The 6,000-nt window shown below is 39.5% G+C and overlaps 1 non-coding gene across 1 annotated transcript; it reads left to right on the top strand.

Annotated features, from left to right (window-relative positions):
• The first annotated feature begins 3,090 nt into the window (after positions 1 to 3,090).
• Positions 3,091 to 3,197, top strand: LOC146949241 (small nucleolar RNA R71). The gene has a single exon (XR_015029418.1). It is a non-coding gene; the product is annotated as a small nucleolar RNA R71 (small nucleolar RNA).
• The last annotated feature ends 2,803 nt before the right edge of the window (positions 3,198 to 6,000 follow it).

Genomic DNA, 6,000 nt, shown 5'->3' with positions numbered 1-6,000 from the left:
CACCTCCCACCACTATGTCAGCTACAAGATTAGGCTTAGTTCCTATTGATGCGAGGTAGTCAAGTATGTAAAAACAAGTATTCACGGGATTATTAGTAAGCATAGCCCAAAGCATAAAGATTTCATCCGTCCTACATGTTCCTACTTCTTTCCTACCCCAAATGGTACAAGCCATTACTCTCTGAAGGTACCTAAGAGCTGGGTTGTGGATGTTACTAGCCTTGTTGGATCGTGGAACATATTGGTTTCTACCGGTGATGCGTGTCCAAAAGCTAGCAGGGTTATAGTCTTCCGGCTTTAGAGCTTGATTCCAAGAGTCATGGATGAACCCCGCATTTGCGAAGCCCATTTCATTGCAAAAGTTTTCAAGGGACATCTTGTAATCAATATTCAAAAGCCGGAAGGAGACTCTATGATCGGGGTCATCTAAATTCAACTTATCTTTCGTGAATTGTATAGAACTTAAAAATTCATAAGTAAAATTTTCATACCCTCTCATAGGACTAAGCAGCTCACCCCATCCTAATCTATTCAGCAATTCAAAATCATTGTCCCTAATCCCTAAAGTATTCATAGTAGGAGGATGAGGGTACCTACAAGGATGCAAAGGTTTAGAGATAAGGATTTTATACCTTTCTTTTTGGTTGTTATCCTTGAAGGTGATGCCATGATTCTTTGCCGGTGCTCTTCTCTTTGACGGTGGTCCTCCGGAAGATGTTGCCGGTTCCTTGCCACTCCTTCGTGAAGCCATTAGACCTTTGACCTTGATTTGACTTTGGGGTTTTGGTGAAGGTTGGGGTTGTGATGAGAATTTGAGTAGAAAGGGTTGGTTTTGAAGTGGGGTTGATGTTTAGGTGATGTTTATGGTTTTAGATGTGGAGATTGGATAATGTTTGGTGGTTTTGGGGTTAGGGTTAATGGAGATAAGGGTTTGGTGAATTATGTGGTTGAGTGGGTGAAAGATGTTTTTGAGTGGTGGTTTTTGTTTTGGGTGAAGTTTGTGGTTGATTGGTGAAAGAATGGAGTGATTTGGTTATGAATTGAGGGAGATATGGTGGTTTGAAGGTTTGAAGGTTATGGAGGTTTAGAGAGAAGTTTGAAAGATGAAAGATAGTTGTTGTTTGTGAATGAGGAAGAAGAAAGAAAAATTTGTGGATATATGGGGTGTAGAGGTCGGGCACGGCCGTGCCACCTATTGGCACGGGCCGTGCCATCTTTCTGACTTCAATTGCCCTTTTTTTCTTAAAAACTTGGCACGGTCGTGCCAATGCTAGCACGGGCCGTGCCACCTTTCTGGTCCTGGGGCTTCAGAATTTTTCAATTTCTTGATTTTCTTCGAATCAAACTTGGGCAATTACCTACAAAACAACTTAAAACAAAGAGAAACAAAACAAAAGCAATTAAACGCGTGGGTTGCCTCCCATGAAGCGCTCTTTTAATGTCATTAGCTTGACGGTTAGAAAGAGTCCTTAGAATGGATCAAAGATATCATATTGTGTAGATGACGCTATAAAACGTTCTTTCACAACGTGATCGTTAAGCATGCAACAAGAGTAAAGAGCGGGACCTTTCATAACGTTTTCCAACTCAAATCCTACCATCTTATCACTCACTTGAAAGACTATCCTACCAAGTTTAACATCAATGAGAGCTCCTGCAGTTGCAAGGAAAGGTCTACCTAGGATTATAGGGACGTCATCGTCCTCTTCGATGTCAACGACTACAAAATCAGTGGGGATGTATATCCCCTCTATCTTAACAGGTATGTCCTCGACAAATCCTACAAGTTTCATGGTAGAACGATCAGCTATCTTTAGTTCCATTTCGGTAGGTTTCAACTCTCCTATCCCTATCCTTTTAAGAAGAGACAAAGGCAGCAAACTAACACTAGCTCCTAAGTCGCATAAGGCTTTGTTTATGGATTCATTCCCAATTTCACATGGTATGGCAAAGCTACCTGGATCTCTAAGCTTAGGGGGTGCTTCTTGGATGATTGCACTAGTTTCCTTAGCCAAGGCTATTGTCTCATTATGCTCTATAGCCTTTTTCTTTGAAAAAATTTCCTTTAAAAACTTGGCATATAGAGGCATCCTAGACAAAGCTTCAGCCAAGGGAAGTTTAATGCAAATCTTCCTAAGTATGTTAACAAATTTTTCAAACTTACCCTCTAGTTTAAGCTTTTCAGGATTTAAGGGGGATGGAGTTTTGTTTTCTTCAAGTGGTTTTGCCTCTTCTATCGCAACTTTATCACCTAAGGGCCTGACATTCTCTTTCCCAATGTTTTTAACCTTAGCAAAAGTTTCACCTAACTTACTACCCCTAAAAGATATGACATTAACTTGGGCTTTGGGGTTGGCTTCGGTTTGACCAGGAAAGACTCCCGGTGTTTGGGAAGATGTAGCCACTTGTTGGGCTATTTGGGCGATTTGTGTTTCAAGCATTTTAGAGTGAGTAGCAATAGAATCAACCTTGGTATTGAGCTTGGAAAGAGAATCATTCAGAAATCCAGTTTGGTTTTTAAGTTCTTGAAGTTGTTTGTTTTGGTTGGCAATAGAATTTTCCAACAAAATTTCCAAATTGGATTTTTGAGTGAATCTTTGGTTGTTTGCGTAACCGGGTGGTGCTACTTGTCCATAGGGATTTTGGTTTTTATAAAAATTTTGATTTTGTCGCATCCCTTGGTTGTATTGAGCATAATTCATTTGCTCAACACCATTAATAGCACTACCTAGTTGGCAATCAACACCAGCATGACCAGCTATACCACATATTTCACAAGAAGGAGTAGATGCAGAATTGATAGCACTAACATTGAATTTTTCAAGTTTTTCAGTTAGTGTATCAATTTTAGAAGCAAGGTGATCATAGTTAGAGACTTCGTGTATACCTGCCTCCTTTTTGGAGGGTGAAGAACTAGAGATGGCTCTCTCGTCGGTCCATTTGTAATGATTCTGAGCCATGTCTTCAATCAAGGCATACGCCTCCGTGTAATTCTTGTTCATAAGTGCTCCACCTGCAGCTGCATCAACAGACATCTTAGTGGTATAAGACAAGCCATTATAAAAAGTGTGGACTATAAGCCACTTCTCTAGGCCATGGTGGGGACAAAGTCTTAGCATTTCTTTGAAACGCTCCCACGCCTCATAGAGAGATTCCCCATCTTTTTGGTTGAACCGCGTGATTTGGTCTCTAAGTTTAGCAGTTTTAGATGGTGGAAAGAAACGGGCAAGGAATGCTTGCCTCATCTGATCCCATGAAGTAATGGAACCGACTTCGAGGGAATGGAACCAAGCGCTAGCTTTATCCCTTAAGGAAAAGGGGAAGAGGTGAAGTCTTACGGCTTCTTGGTTCTCCTTCATGGTTCCACTAATTCGTAGGAAAACAGAGATGTGAAGATTGGGATCCTCAGTGGGGGATCCCGAGAATTGGTTTTGCTGCACCAAGTTAAGTAGGGCAGGCTTGATTTCAAAGTTGTCATCCTCAACCGTTGGGTACACTATAACAGCTTGTGGCTCAGCCGTAGACGGCGTTGCATACTCTTTGAGAGTGCGATTGGCCATGGCGGTGTTATTTTGTGCTGCTCTCCTCCTTCTATGTAAGAACCTTTCGATCTCGGGTATGAATACCGCTTGATTTCTAGTTCTTCGCATACAAGGTTGAGAAACCAAGAAGTTAACGATAACAGAAAAATAAAAAAGTTAAAAATAAAAAAAAAACAGAGAAAGAAGAGAGAATTCTAATCACTAAGAAAAAGCTAATTAAATTAGTTAACTCCCCGGCAACGGCGCCAAAAACTTGATAGAGCCAAACCGCAAGCGCACGGCCTATCGAAGTAATAGTAGTAAGTAGAGTATCGTTCCGCTAGGGAGTTGGTCAATTCAATTAACTTTTAATGAATGATTAGAGGAGAGAAAGTTGATTAGAAAGGGTTTGATTGCTGAAGGTAAAAACAATAATAATAAAAGGGCCTTAGGATCATTGGTTCATCTTAATAACTAATCCTTCACTTGACAAAACCTAAACTTCTAATTTCATGGTTTACACACTAATTTCTAAAGACCGGTTTCCCTTAGCCCCTCACCTTTCCGATGAAAGTCCGGTGAGAGTTTACTTCTAGCAACCAAGCCTATTTCACTGACATGATTACTAGAAGATGCATAGAGGATTGAAACTACTCTTTGTCTCAATAGTTGCAAAGACTATTTCACTGTTTTGCAACTATTGTCTAGATTCACTTGTTCCAACATCAAGACTCCGCTCTCGCTTTATGAATTGATGTTTGGGATGATGGATTAACGATTATCAAACCCTCCGCTTTCGCTTCCACAGTTTGATAATTGTTAATCCACGTTAAGACGGTGAATCTAGATTAGAAATTAGGGTTACATAGAAATTAGGGTTTAGACATGTTTTGTTTAGGATTGAGTCATTAGACTCCCCAATAATCCTAAGACTAAGAGGTCTACTCACTCATGTTCATCGTAGACATGGGGGAAGAAGAGAGAAAATAACGGTAAAGTAAATTGCGAAGAAAGTAAAAAGGAAAATAAAGACTTTTATTAAAATAGCAATTGAAATAAACAAAGTAAAGGATGATTGTTTATGGTGGAGAGCTACTCTATTTATAGCTTTACAATCGACTTAGAAACTAAGCAACTAAAAGGGTAAAACAGTAAAGCTGCAACAGGGTAACTTGGCCTTGAAGAAAAAGCAGCAAAAGTGGCTTCTGGAGGTGGCACGGCCGTGCCACATGTTGGCACTGGCCGTGCCAAGCTTCTGACTTGGTGGGAACATATTTTTGTCCCGTATCTTCGTATTCTTGTGCTGTATTTGCTCCAGTCCTCTTTCTTTTGCTCCAAGACACCTTCCACCATATATTTATTCCTAAAATAAAACAAAACATAATTTGAAGTAAAATATTCTAATATAAAATAAAATGCAATAAAACTAAATCAAATCTAAAATAAAACTAAACTAAATAAGGCAATAATTAATACTATCTATGACTCATCATTGCACAACAAGAATATCTTTCCCAAGAGTCCTTCTGAAGAGTGTTGTATCAACCTGTCCTCTTTTAAAATCATTTTTGATTAAGAAATTACTTAGTCTGTCATACCAAGCTCTGGGAGCTTGTTTCAAGCCATACAGTGATTTCTTCAGTTTAAACACATGGTCAGGATATTTAATATCCTCAAATCCAGGAGGTTGCTTGACATACACTTCTTCTTCTATGACACCATTAAGAAATGCACTCTTGACATCCATTTGATATAATATTATGCCATGATTAACTGCAAAGGAAAGAAGTAACCTGATTGCTTCCAATCTTGCAACTGGAGCAAATGTTTCAGTGTAATCAATGCCTTCTTGTTGACTATACCCTTGTGCAACAAGTCTGGCTTTGTTTCTTGTTACTTCTCCTTGCTCATTCAGCTTGTTTCTGAATACCCATTTTGTTCCAATAATGTTCTTGTGCTGAGGTTTGGGTACCAGATCCCACACATCATTTCTTTGAAATTGATTCAACTCTTCTTGCATAGCTAGGATCCATCCATCATCTGAAAGTGCTTCATCAACTGTTGTAGGTTCAATCATTGAGATTAGTCCAATCATTGACTCTACTTGTCTGAAATGTGATCTTGTTCTTCTTGGACTATCTTTGTTTCCAATGATTAGCTCCTCAGGATGTGAAGACTTGTGTTTGAATGTGTTTCTGGGAGGATCTGCTAAATGTGAGCCATCTTGTGCTTCATCAGAAGCAGTCTCATCTTGCGCTTCTGATGTGGGTTCAACTTCTGGACTTTCTTCAGATTCAGCTATCTGATCAGGTTCTGGAGGAACTTCAGGAACCTGTATCTCTGCAAAACTTTCATCTTGCTTTGAAGTTTTATCTTCAAGCTCCTTGTCATCAAATTTAACGTGCATAGATTCTTCAACACAGAGTGTTTCTGAATTATACACTTTGTATGCCTTTGACCTTTCAGAGTAACCTAAAAA

Source organism: Medicago sativa, chromosome 2, assembly GCF_051527215.1.
Source record: "Medicago sativa cultivar Bolivia chromosome 2, Bolivia_mono, whole genome shotgun sequence".
Lineage (NCBI taxonomy): Eukaryota > Viridiplantae > Streptophyta > Magnoliopsida > Fabales > Fabaceae > Medicago > Medicago sativa.
The sequence above is the reverse complement of the archived record's forward strand: the minus strand, read 5'-3'. Positions and strand labels throughout refer to the sequence as shown.